Source organism: Vicia villosa, linkage group LG6 (assembly GCF_029867415.1).
Source record: "Vicia villosa cultivar HV-30 ecotype Madison, WI linkage group LG6, Vvil1.0, whole genome shotgun sequence".
Classification (NCBI taxonomy): domain Eukaryota; kingdom Viridiplantae; phylum Streptophyta; class Magnoliopsida; order Fabales; family Fabaceae; genus Vicia; species Vicia villosa.
Genome location: NC_081185.1, coordinates 122,067,049 through 122,081,564, shown reverse-complemented (window position 1 = coordinate 122,081,564; position 14,516 = coordinate 122,067,049). Strand labels below are relative to the sequence as shown.

Sequence of the window (14,516 nt, the reverse complement as noted above, 5' to 3'; positions counted from 1 at the left end):
GAAGCTTACTCCGCGTTTTATTGGTCCTTATCAGATATCGGAGCGAGTTGGCAAAGTTGCGTATCGGGTGGCGTTACCGCCAAGTCTTGCTAATCTGCACGATGTATTCCATGTGTCTCAGTTGAGGAGATACATTGCGGATCCATCCCATGTGATTCAGATGGATGATGTGCAAGTGCGTGAGAACCTGACGGTTGAGACGATGTCGGTGCGTGATAACACGATTTTATATCGTATATTTAGCCTAAAATCCATAGATATTTATAGCATTTTCCGTTTATTATGTTAATTTATTATGATATTACGCGTGTATTTGTTTTGTTTCAGGTTTTACACTTCAATTACGTCTATTTGCGAAAAGGAAAGAAAATCGAGCTTAAATGACCAATATTTATGCTTAAAAGACGTAAATTGGGTGCTGAAGTAAAAAGGGAGTGCAATTAGGACCCAAAAGGCCCAAAAGAGCAATCCAGCCCACGAAGGAAAGCAACCCAGGCCACACTAGTAAGCAGAGACGCACGTCTCTGCCACCTCAGCAAAGGGGAGACGCACGTCTCCACCTCCCTAAAGAATCTCCACTTGAGACGCACGTCTCAAGTCAGTCAGCTGCCTCCCTGAAGAATCGCAGACGCACGTCTCCAAGTCCCAGTCAGAAAAAGGTCCCTCAATTCACGGATTCCAACTGCAAATCCCCTCCTATAAATAGGACCTGCTATCTCACTTCAATCTGTCCGATTTCCTGCCAACGAAGTGCTGCCGAAATTGTACCGCGAACCGCTTTTCATTATTTTGTTTTCATTCAACCGTTTATTTTCTCACAACGATTTCTACACTGGAAATTGTTGTGAACTTTTCGTAGATCTAGCCTTACGTTAGATTTATCTTTAAATTCCTTGTTTTTATTTTCTGCCATTTAAATTCCGAAGAACGATCCAGCCAAGCTGTGGTGGGAGTTCGAGTACTTCAAGATTCAATTTAATTCAGATTTATTTTAATTCAGGTTTATTATTTACCGCCCTTATTTATATTATTATTGCATGATATATTATATGCCAATTAATATGCCTATTAATATGAACCAAATTTATTTATGCATGTTTAACCATATTAATATGTCTGGCTAAATTACTAAAGGTGTCGGTATGTAAAGTAAGTTAACCGTAGGGATCCGAAATAAATTGGCTTAAATTATGTTTTATTAATTATCACTTATTTTTGGTTTATATGTCTAGTTTAATTAGTAAGTCTTAAAACCAATAGAGCGAAAGTTTGAGGGCTTAAGACGATCAAAGGTTAAAACCAATAGAGCGAAAGTTTGAGGTCTTTAACTGGATAGTAGACATAGGACATTAGTTTTAAGGATGGCGAAAGCGTATTAAAACTAATTGGGACTTATTTATTTCCAAAAATTGTTTTTACACTCGAGCGGGATGGCGAAAGCGTACGTTAGGGATATTAGCTTGCTCCGAGTCAACAGAGCGAAAGTTTGAGATTAGGAGATTTAAATAGATAACAACCTCATAAAATAGGCATTTTATTAATTACATTGTTTCCAAAAAGCTCTTCTAAAGTCTAATGGGATGGAGAAAGCGTACATTAGGATTAGGATAGTAGTCTGACTCAACAGAGCGAAAGTTTGAGACGAGGATTTTTAATCAATTGAATTAGTAAAGATTTTTAATTTGATTATGCAAAAGCCAATGGACCTTCGGATTTCCTGTAGTTAAACGAAATACATACTGATACCTGTCTCTTATTATTATTCTTTATTCTCTCACAATCACTTTCCCTTAGGAACAATCGAAATTTTAGTACTCCTAGCTTTACATAGTAACCTTAGATAACGGTAGATCGATTCATAGTCCCTGTGGATTCGATATCTTTTAAAACTACACGACACGACTGTGCACTTGCAGTTATCAGATTTATAGACACGTAAAGTCGCGATCAAGTTTTTGGCGCCGTTGCCGGGGACTATTTAAGTCGATATCGTAACTCACTGTTACACCGTAGAGACTAGGACAATTCTTCCCTTTCTTTTTGAACGATTGTATGCCAAATACTCGTTCAGAAGGAGGAGACTTAATACAACGAATTAACGAGATCGAACGTTTCATTAACGTCAAACGTCGAGCTCGCAATCTTCCCGAAGTAGCAGAAATTCCGATTAATCAGGAATTGACTCTTACTGATCAAATCAATCAAATTATCCCGAAGTTAGAGATGGCTGCTATTCGTCCTCTTAGAGACTATGCCGCTCCTTCGCGCGCTGAACCGCATTCAAGTATCGCACCACCTGCGATTGAGGCAAACAATTTCGAACTAAAACCTTCGCTGGTCCAAGCTGTTCAACATAATCAATTCTCTGGAAGCCCTGTAGACGACCCCAATCTCCATTTATCCGTGTTCGTGCAATACGCCGACACTATCAAAGCCAACAACGTTAGCTCCGAAGCTATTCGATTACGCCTTTTCCCTTTCTCCTTGAGAGATAGAGCTAGAGCGTGGCTTCAATCCCTGCCTTCCAATTCCATAACTACGTGGGACGAATTGAAGAGAGTATTCTTAGCGAGATATTTTCCGCCTAGCAAAACTGCTATGCTTAGAGGTCAAATCAACGGATTTACCCAGAAAGATAACGAATCACTCTTCGAAGCTTGGGAACGTTACAAGGACATGCTTAGAATATGCCCTCATCATGGACTCTAACCATGGCTGATCATCCATACTTTCTATGGTGGTCTCCTATATAACACTAAAATGACTATAGATGCCGCTGCTGGCGGAGCATTAATGGACAAACCCCATGATGAAGCATACAAACTCATAGAGAACATGGCACAAAACCATTACCAATGGGGTGGAGAACGAGCTGCTCTAGAGAAAGCACAAACCAAAGGAGGAATGTACGAAATAAGTGGTATAGACCGCGTTAACGCTAAAGTAGACGCTTTAACTCAAAAGATCGAGAATTTAACCATCACTCCTTCAGCCACCGCTGCCGCTGTAGCACCTAACTGCGAGATTTGTGGATTGACTGGGCATGTAGTTGCTGAATGCCAACTCTTGACTGGAGTCCCATCTGATCAAGTAAATTACGCTCAAGGAAACCCTTATTCTAACACGTACAACCCTGGATGGAAAAACCACCCGAACTTTTCTTATAAGAACAACAATGCGTTGTACGCACCTGGACAAGCACCTGCTGTACCACCTGGCTACCAAAAAGCGCCTGTAGCTGCTCAAAACACCCCTAGGAAGTCGAACCTAGAAATCATGATGGAGAACTTCATAGCTTCCCAACAACAAACCAATAAAGACTTCCTGAATCAAAACATCCACAATAGCGAGCAACTAAAACAACTATCGAACAAAGTAGATGCTTTAGCTACGCATAACAAAATGTTAGAAACTCAAATCTCACAAGTGGCTCAACAACAAGCACCTACTGCTGCCCCTGCTGGCACGTTTCCTGCTCAACCACAACCTAATCCTAAAGGACATGCGAACGCGATAACACTACGAAGTGGAACGAATTACGATGGACCCATAGATCCTAGAACCCAAAACGTACCCATGTCACAACAAGAGCCAAAGGAAACCCAAAAGAAAACAACTGACGAACAAACTACTAAGACTGATGAGAACAATAACGAAGTGGAACCCGAAAAGGAGAAACCTTATGTTCCACCACCACCTTACAAGCCACCAATTCCTTACCCTCAGAGATTAGCTAAATCAAAAACCGAAGCGCAATTTAAAAGATTTGTAGAACTTCTGAAGCAATTAAACATAACCATACCATTCACAGAAGCCATAACTGAAATGCCTTCGTACGCTAAGTTCTTAAAAGAAATCTTATCAAACAAAAAGAAACTCGAGGATAACGAAACTATAACGCTTACCGCTGAATGTAGCGCTATCATCCAAAACAATATGCCTCCAAAACTGAAAGACCCTGGTAGTTTCTCTATACCCTGCGTAATAGGTAAAACCATTATAGAGAAAGCCTTGTGCGATTTAGGAGCTAGTGTTAGTTTGATGCCTCTCTCAACCTGTAAGAAACTAAATCTAGGCGAGCTTAAGGCAACGAGAATGTCTCTTCAACTAGCAGACCGTTCAGTAAAGTACCCTGTAGGAATGTTAGAGAATATCCCTGTTCGTGTAGGTCAATTCTACATCCCGACTGATTTCATCATTATGGATATCCAAGAAGATTCTAACATCCCAATCATATTAGGAAGACCATTCTTAGCAACCGCTGGTGCAATTATAGACGTAAAACGAGGAAAGCTTACTTTTGAAGTAGGAGAAGAGAAAATAGAATTTATACTTTCCCAATTCCTAAAAGCACCTTCTATAATTGACACATGCTGTTCTGCTGACATAATCGACGAGTGTGTTCATGAAATAAAATCCGAACCAAATACGGAAACCGACATCCTAAGAATTCCTATGCCGCCAATTTTTGAAGATGACAACTGGCGTGAGGAATATCAAGATAACCACCTGAGTGAATGCTTAGCACTTACTCCTGATCCTATACCTGGACCTAAGAAACCTGCTATAGAGCTGAAGACGCTTCTTACCGATCTTAGATATGAGTTTCTAGACGAAGAACTAAACCGACCAGTTATAGTGAACGCCAACTTAGGACGAAGCGAGACTGAAAAATTACTTAATGTCCTAAGAAAATACCCTACCGCTTTAGGATACAACATATCAGATCTGAAAGGTATAAGCCCTTCTCTGTGTATGCACCGCATTATGCTCGAAGACGATAGTAAAACCTCTAGGGAACATCAAAGGCGAATAAATCCTATTATGAGCGATGTGGTTAAAAAGGAAATCCAAAAACTGCTAGAAGCCGGAATAATATATCCTATATCCGATAGTAAATGGGTTAGTCCTGTTCACGTCGTACCAAAGAAAGGAGGAGTCACTGTAATCACTAATGCAAAAGGAGAATCTGTAGCACAACGTACCCAAACTGGATGGAGAATGTGCATTGACTATAGGAAGTTAAACAAAGCTACCCGAAAAGACCATTTCCCTTTACCTTTCATAGATCAAATGCTTGAACGCCTAGCTAAACACTCACATTTTTGCTATCTGGATGGATACTCCGGATTTTTCCAAATTCCTATCCACCCTGACGACCAAGAGAAGACCACATTTACCTGTCCTTATGGTACATTCGCCTATAGACGAATGCCTTTTGGACTCTGCAATGCACCCGCGACCTTCCAAAGATGCATGATGGCAATATTTGCCGATTTCCTAGATGGAATAATGGAGGTCTTTATGGACGACTTCTCTGTCTGTGGAGGAAGTTTTGAAACATGTTTAGCGAACCTTGAGCTGGTACTTAAACGATGCGTAAGCGTAAACCTAGTCCTTAATTGGGAAAAATGCCATTTCATGGTTCGACAAGGAATTGTACTTGGACACATCGTATCCGATAGAGGAATCGAAGTTGATAAAGCAAAAATCGAAATTATCGAAAACCTTCAACCTCCCAAAACCGTTAGAGAAATAAGAAGTTTTCTAGGACACGCTGGTTTTTACCGACGTTTCATTAAGGATTTCTCTAAAATAACCAAACCCTTAACTGAATTACTCATGAAAGACGCCGAATTTATTTTCACCGATAAATGCACTGAAGCATTTCAAACGCTTAAACGAGCATTAATCTCTGCGCCAATTATGCAACCTCCCGACTGGAATGAGCCTTTCGAAATAATGTGTGACGCAAGTGATTATGCTGTAGGAGCTGTTCTAGGACAAAGAAAGGATAAGAAACTACATGTCATATATTATGCAAGTAGAACCCTAGACGAAGCTCAAATGAATTATGCCACGACAGAAAAAGAACTATTAGCTGTCGTATTCGCATTAGACAAGTTCCGTTCTTACCTGGTAGGAGCCAAAATAATCATATACACTGATCACGCCGCCATTAGGTACCTCCTAACCAAAAAGGACGCCAAACCAAGACTTTTGAGATGGATCTTGTTACTACAAGAGTTCGACCTGGAAATTAAAGATAAAAAGGGCACTGAAAACGTCGTAGCAGATCATCTCTCTCGATTGGAAAATCTAAAACCCGAAGAAGTACCAATTGACGACGATTTCCCTTATGAAAGACTCATCGCTCAATTTGAAGCAAATGAATTTGAACCATACCATCCAAACACCGAAACCAACATATTAGCTGAAATAGCTGTAGCCCGATCTAACACACCTTGGTATGCAGATTTCGTAAACTACCTAGCTGCTGGTGTGCTGCCTCCTGATTTAAGTTATCAACAGAAGAAGAAATTCTTCCATGACCTAAAACATTACTATTGGGACGACCCACTCTTGTTCAAAAGAGGCCCCGATGGAATCTTTAGACGTTGTGTACCCGAAGAAGAAATAGGAAGCATAATCACACACTGCCATTCTGCACCGTGTGGAGGACACCATAGCACATCTAGAACCTGCGCCAAAATCCTTCAATCTGGACTTTTCTGGCCTAACCTGTGGAAAGACGTTTACTTTGCTGTAATAAACTGTGATAGATGCCAACGAACCGGAAATATTTCGAGACGTGATGAAATGCCTCAAAAAGGCATTCTTGAAGTAGAAATATTTGACGTCTGGGGGATAGACTTTATGGGTCCATTTCCATCGTCGTTTGGAAATCAATATATACTCGTAGCCGTCGACTATGTTTCAAAATGGATAGAAGCTATCGCCTCTCCTACAAACGATACACGAGTCGTCACTAAACTCTTTAAAAACGTCATCTTTCCTAGGTTCGGTGTACCAAGATTGGTAATTAGTGATGGTGGTTCTCATTTCATTTCAAGAATACTTGAGAAACTCCTTCGAAAATATGGAGTAAATCATCGAATAGCCACACCATACCATCCACAAACAAGCGGTCAAGTAGAAGTATCTAACCGCGAAATAAAACAAATATTGGAGAAAACTGTTGCTATATCGAGGAAAGATTGGTCAACCAAGCTAAACGAAGCTTTATGGGCTTATAGGACAGCTTTCAAAACTCCAATAGGAACTACCCCATTCAAACTCGTTTATGGAAAATCATGCCACCTACCGGTAGAGTTAGAACATAAAGCCTACTGGGCTATTAAGAACTTAAACCTAAACTACACTGCCGCTGGCGAGAAACGACTTCTAGACATAAACGAATTAGAAGAACTTAGACAAGACGCTTACGAAAACGCCAAAATCTATAAAGAGCGAACGAAAAAATGGCACGACAAGCGTATATCTAGGAAAAATTTTAGCATAGGCGATAAAGTGCTTTTATTTAATTCTAGACTAAAATTATTTCCTGGCAAGTTACGATCTAGATGGTCTGGCCCTTTCAAAATAACTAACATATTTCCGAGTGGAGCGATAGAAATCAAAGGAGAAACCGTCAAACCTTTTGTCGTAAATGGGCAACGTCTTAAGTATTACCATCATCTCGAATACGATGAAAACATCAAAATTTTTAAACTTGACGAACTGCCCGCTCTTTCGAAAAAATAGTTTTCTATTTTAAAATCGTCGAGCTTACGACATTAAACAAAGCGCTTGGTGGGAGACAACCCACATTTGTTTATTCTTTTTATTTTTATTTTTATTTTAAAATTTTAATTTTTAATTTTCATTTAACTATTCTATTTTTAATCATTCTAGATTTTAATTTTCTTATTATTTTTCATACATCTTATAATAACTATTATAATTATAGCCGCTTTCTTCATTCGAGAAAATACTTCCTTTTTATAATTATAATTATTATTATAACTTGTTTTATTTAATTTTATTTTTAAAATTAACACTAGCCTAGTTCTAACTTAATCTCAATATTTTCAACTTCTAGGTTTTTCATTTAACTACTAACTACGATGCAAGAAGTTGACAATATGGAAGTTGTGTTCCGTGGTAGAGGACAAGAAGCAAGATTTAACAAGCTGGCTGAAAGACACATGGAATTGACTTGCTATCCTCACCAACCAACTATGGTGAAGCTTGGTATCGAAGAAAGCATCCTACACCTGCTTAACCAAATCGGTTGGACTGGTTCTCACTTGTTCCGCAAGTTTAGCACTTATCGGAAGCTCACCCTGGAATTCTTGAGCTCCCTGACCTATCTTCCAAACTGTGGACAAGGGCTGAAAAAAGGAGTTATTCTCTTTAGACTCTTTGGTATGGAGTTTAATTTCTGCATCCGAGACTTTGCTGAAATGTTAGAACTACCTCATGGACCTGATGCATACGCCCAAGTAGCTGAAGAAAATCTTCCATACTGGGAGTTGGAAAAATACTGGGGCAAGATCACTGGAAACGACAACCCTGAAGAGAATGAATTTCAATCTGAGAACATCCACAATCCTGCTTTCCGCTACTTTCACAAGATCCTCGCTCACTATATTTTTGGCAAGCCTGATAATGTCACTGAAGTTACTAGAGAAGAGCTGTTCATCATGTTTTGTACATCTCAGAATCGCCCGGTCAATGCCATCGCATTCATGCTAACAAACTTCGAACGCATCACGCAAGACGAAGTTTCACCCATTAGGATCGGCGGATTCGTCACTATGATTGCTAATGCCATAGGAATGAGAGTGCCTTTGCTTAGATTGACACCTTTTGGTACTGTAATACGGTGAACTGACTTTTTATCAATCGAAAATGTCGCGGTTAAGCAAGAGTCGCCACCGACTTTTATTTTATCCAAATATCGGAAAGGCTAAAAGAACAGGAAAAACCTTTTAAATAAAAAATAGGGTTCGGGGGGTAATTATGCAAAGGGAAGGTGTAAGGCACCCTTTGCATCCATGGTTTTCCATGGGCTCTTAATTGCTTTGCTCTTTGTTTTCAGAAATGTAGAAGAAAAGAATAGGGACTTTAGCTCGTAAATGAGCGTAGCCCTTTTGAAGACTTATGAGAAAGAATATATAAAAAAAAACTTTTAGAGCAAGGCAAAGCAATTAAGGGCAAATTACCTTATAGTTTGAAAAAAAAAGAGTTCTTTTAGCCTTTCAGAGTGAAAGGGTCTATCCTTGCCATAAGAGGGCAGGAAGCCTTTCATTTGGAGGTTGAAGGGTCATCGAAGCATCCTTTGCCATAAGACTGTCCCATGCCATAGAAGGGCAGGTAGTCTAAGGCAAGGACCAGAATAAGCCATTTTTCGTTAAGCAGCCAGAAGATACCTCAGCCTTTTTCCGTAGGCAACTTCCGAGGGTCGAGGTCATTTGTGTATCGAAGGCAGCATCATTTAGGGTCGTGACCTTTTTATCGAGGCAACATGGCTGAGGTATCCTCGTATTCGAGGGACTTGGCTTATTCTGCAAAAAACACGAAGGCAACAGGCAGCAGGCAACAGGCAACAGGCAACAGAGGGGTTACCCAAAAGGGTGCGTGTGTGCAACAATCACGTGATTATGTTCAGATATTTATCTTTTAATTAGTTATTCTAATTCAGTTTAAGGCTTGCACTCCCTAAGATTACTAACCACGCAATAATATAAAGCAATAAAGGGGAAGGGGACAATGAAACCAGCGGATCCCCAATGGGGTTTGACACAAGTAATAATAATAAAATGCATAAAATAAAATGAGGTTTAGGGTTACCAATGACGTAGCTTTGGCAACTGATAAACCTGAAAAGGCAAATAAATGACAAAATTGGGTGAGTGTATGACTAATTCAAAGGCGGGCGGGGGTAACCCTAAATAGTAAAGAGTAGATAAATAAAGATAAAAAACAATGATCAAATAGGCGAGGGTACTTAGCTTTGATTCGATTTGATCTGATATGGTTAATAGGGTGCCTTTAAGGTTAACCCTGAAAGGCAAGGCAGAAGAAAATGAAGGCGAAACAAAACCTAATTTAAAATATAAATCAAATATAATTTAAATTAAATTAAACTGAGTACTTAACTTTGGCTTTTGAATCAGGCGCATAGTCGGGAGAAATCATGTTGCTAACCCTGAAAAAGCACAAAAAAACATTCAGTGTAGGGCATGATCTTCGTGAACCCTGATTAGGGTACGAATTAAATAAGAAAATAATTTAATCAATTATTGGTCTGACGACCTAATTAATTAAATCGAGCCGAGGAAATAGAATTAAATATGAAATATATTTTTAGAATTTTTTATGAACTAAAACAAAATAAAGATGTACTTTATAAATAATTAATTAAAAGCAAATAAACATATAAATACAATAATTTAAATAAAAATAATAATAAATATTAATTAATCAAATATAAATTAAATAAATAAAATAAATAAATAGATTAAATACTATAAATGAATGTAAAAAGGTTTTATAATAACCATAATTGTTTTATTAAAATAAAGAAAAGAAAAAGAAAATAGATAACATATATATATATATGAAATAAAAAATAAAAGGCTGTGTAATTAAAATTAAAAAAAAAAAATTCTGGAAAACTTAGCTTTTATTCCAGTGTGGCGCGCGCATAGAAGCATGATGCACCTGCAGCTTGCCTGGCGTTGGATGGAACATAAGTGGGATCGGACAGCCTGGATGCGAAGGTCCATGATAACAGCGTGTTTCTTAACGCACGTGATCCCTCAGGAGTCCAGGTTCTTGCGCGCGCTTTTGGCTTTGAATAGGCCAATGGTTGCGTGACACGCATCATCCCTGACCTCAAGATTCTGCAACTGTACCTATTACAGCGCTTTTTGATTTGAAGCGCTGTAAAAACCCCTGCATACGAAGCTAAAAAATAGCGAATATGGCTAATCGTTCACATAAATTTGGCGCACCCTTACCGTTCGATTCGTATGGTCCTTGCGAACATGACCATGGCATCGATTGAACCTAATTTTGCTTGTACAGAAAAGCCCTAAATTGAAGCAAGAACCCTAACAATGGTATATCATTCATAACAGCATAATAACATCTATAAAATTCCAGAATCAATCAACACATCATAATAAACACAAATATGCAATTGGATTTGAATATGGATGCATGAATATAGAGAATCGAATTGGTTTAGAACTCGGTTAAGAACGACTTACAGTGCTTGATTCGTGTGGTTTTGTGACTCGAAAACGATTGGGAATCGTTTAGTGATGTTCAGAGAACGGATTGGGATCAATTAGAAGCCTTCAATTCCTTTGTAGCCAAGGATTGCAGTTTGAGTTTTCCTTGAACTTTTTGGCTCGGGTTTGGAACTCTTTTGCTGCAGAATTTCGATCCCTTGTACCTTGGACTTGTTTGATACTTATAGTAGATGGATTAGGGTTAATAATATTGGAGAAAATCCCTTTGAATCTTGAGTTGCAAGTTTTGGAAATTTGTTTGAAAATATGTTTTCAAATCTTTCTAAATTAGTTCCAATCTAATATTTTCTTCCCCAATGAGCCTTGCACGAAATTTCTAGTGAATATTGGATATCTTGATGGTTAATGATTATTAAACTTTGAATAAATCTTGTGAAATCAACAATGGTTATTTGTTGGAAATTAGATTTATGAAAGTTTCTAAAACAAGCCAATATTGATTCAATTTGCTCAAATCTTATTTGGTCCATTAATTAGAAAATATTTGATTGAATCTTGGCCAAAAATTGAAGAGAGATTTATATCTTTTTTACTTTTATTATTTTACATGATTAATTTATGATTTAAAATAAATAAAACCATAAAATAATCAATAAAAATAATAAAAATAATGAGATATAATTTTTGGGGCGTGCATGGGTCTAAGATGAAGTTTGGATAAAGAAAACATAGGCCCATTTGGAAATATTTGAAATTTTGAGCCTTTTCTTTTCACATTTTTCCCTCCAAAATAACCTGACTTTGACAAGGTGTATCTCCCTCAATTTTTGAGGTATGGGGGTGTTCTAGGACATTTTGGAAACCTTAGAGAGTCCTTTATCCAATTCCTTTGGTCCTATATCAAAATCTTTTTCCATTATTATTTTATGACCTTTTGAAAAACATGTCTTTTTGTTGACTTTTGAAAAGGACCTATAATGTATGAAGCCATATCTCCTAAACCATTGACCTATGGGCTTTGATTCTTAGACCATTAGATATAGGAATGAATTCCCTTCACAATGAGCTTTGGTGGGAATTTTTCTGATGAAGTATGAATATTTGGTGAATTTTCAAAGTTTGGTTGACTTTTTCAGTTCATGCCCAAAATAGTAACTCTTGACTTTTGACTTTTCTGATCTTTCCTTGCATCATCATGATCAATCCTTGATCAAATGATGACTTTAGGGTTATGAGAATGTTGTTGGCCAAGTATCTGGAACTTTGACTGTATTTTGACTTGAAATGACTGTTTTGCCCTTGATAGTCGACTGTTGACCTAATCATGATTTGAGGGACTAAGTTTGCTCTGTTTGTCTTGAAATTTTATATGGAGATGCTTTGGGATGTTAGTGACCTTATGGAACCACCTTGAGCCATTGATTCAATGGTTTTCCTCTGAATTATTCAAACCCTAGTTTAGGACTTCTGTGTGGGAGACTGTGTTTTGGAGCTTTGTCTTTTGATTTGGTTTTATGTATGAAAGATAGCATGGGCAAATTTTGGGGTATGACAGCTGCCCCTGTTCAATTATCTTAAACCTGAAGATGTAGAGTGGTCTGCGCGCCAGTCGGTATCTGAAGGTGGAAGATGATTGAACATAAGAATACCAAGAAATTTGCCCTATTTGAAGTAGGGACTTTTGTCGGAGATGGGCTTGTGGATGCCATCTGGTAGTTGAATTTTGAGAAGATGTTGTTTGCGCGTTGATCGTGTCATTACCGTTCGTGGTAAATGAATTAGATCCTTGGGAATTGATCGTGTCAGTATCGTTCGTGATACTTGAATTAGATCTTGGAAAGATGATCGTGTCTACACCATTTGTGATGATAGAATTAGATCTGAAGAGATAATCGTGTCTTCATCGTTCGTGATGATAGAATTAGATTCTATTGTCGTGTCAGCACCGTTCGTAGTGACTGAATTAGACTGGGAAGGCCAGTGATCTTGTCCACACCGTTCGTGATGATAGAATTAGACCTCTGATCGCTTGATCGTGTCAGTACCGTTCGTGGTAACCGAATTAGATCTTCGAGCATTGACCGTGTCAGTACCGTTCGTAGTAGCTGAATTAGATCTTGAAAATGATCGTGTCATTACCGTTCGTGGTAGATGAATTAGACCTTGGAGCATTGACCGTGTCAGTACCGTTCGTGGTAGCTGAATTAGATCTTGAAAATGATCGTGTCATTACCGTTCGTGGTAGATGAATTAGACCTTGGAAAGTTGGAGTTTTCGTTCGTTTGTCTGTACCTGTATTCTGCAGAAGGTAAGATTAAATTTATGCAATGTCATGATGCATGGATTACATAATGAGTCTCTCAAAATAAATGAGAAGCTTCGTATGTTATGTTTGGATTTTTATGAGGTAATGTATGCAAGGTATGAATGTGAATATGATTTATGAACTATGCTTTATGATGTAGTCTTGACTGGGAAAGTAAGTCTCTGTTTCGTTGTAGTTTTGATATCTGGTTTCGTCTTGAAGATGCTCAACTGGGGATTTATGATTTCTGCTTGGGGTGGTCAGTAACTTGATATTCTCTGATTGGGATACAGAGAAGATAGGGATGCAAACCGTGTTGGGGAGCCATGCCTTTATTGTGGGAAGACATCTTCTTAGTGATTGCTCTGTGGGGATATGTCAATTGATTTGCGGGAGGACTTTTGATTACCTCGGACATTGTCTCTTTGCCTTTCCTACTAATAGACTATTAGATATTTTATGGAAAAAGGAGAAAATGATAATCACATTCATATGCATATGTTCATTCAAAATTATCATTGGACGTTTGCGTATTCGAAAAGTAAAAAAGAAGAAAATGAATTTGGAAGGAAGGAGTAAATTATATTGAGAAGAGCCATAAATAGGCAAGATAAAACATATTGTGTGTTTTTGAAAAGGTACAAAAGACAAAAGAAAAAGTAGCTATGTAAAAGTAATCCTATTGAGTTTCCACTCTGCTATTGCTATTATGTCCTCGAGTATCTCATCCCATGCTTGTCGGAGAAAGATGACTAAGTTGATCTGAGCCTTTTGAACTTGTTGTTGTAGATGCATCTGATTGATGGATGATGTGAACGGAACATAGTCGTACGCTTGATCCTTAACATTTGCCTAGACCGCCCTTTCAGGTTTTCAGTCTAGCAGGATACCCTTTTTTGCCCAAGTCGCCCTTTCGGGTTTTCAACTTGACGGGTGTACATATATTTTTTTTTATATATATATCCCTAATTTTTGCCCAAACCCTTTTGGTTTGCCGGGATGCCCTTACTTTTGCCTAGGCACGTCGACCTAGCGGGTCATGTTTATGCGTAGTATTTTTTGACTATGTCGGCGTTCACAGGTTGTGGGAAGTCCTCTCCATCCATAGTAGTGAGTATCATTGCTCCTCCAGAGAAGATTTTCTTGATGACGAATGGTCCTTCATA

At 38.3% G+C, this 14,516-nt stretch overlaps 1 non-coding gene across 1 annotated transcript; it reads right to left on the bottom strand.

Annotated features, from left to right (window-relative positions):
* Positions 1-2,598: 2,598 nt before the first annotated feature.
* Positions 2,599-2,705, bottom strand: LOC131615309 (small nucleolar RNA R71). Its single transcript, XR_009287731.1, has one exon. It is a non-coding gene; the product is annotated as a small nucleolar RNA R71 (small nucleolar RNA).
* Between the last annotated feature and the right edge of the window lie 11,811 nt (positions 2,706-14,516).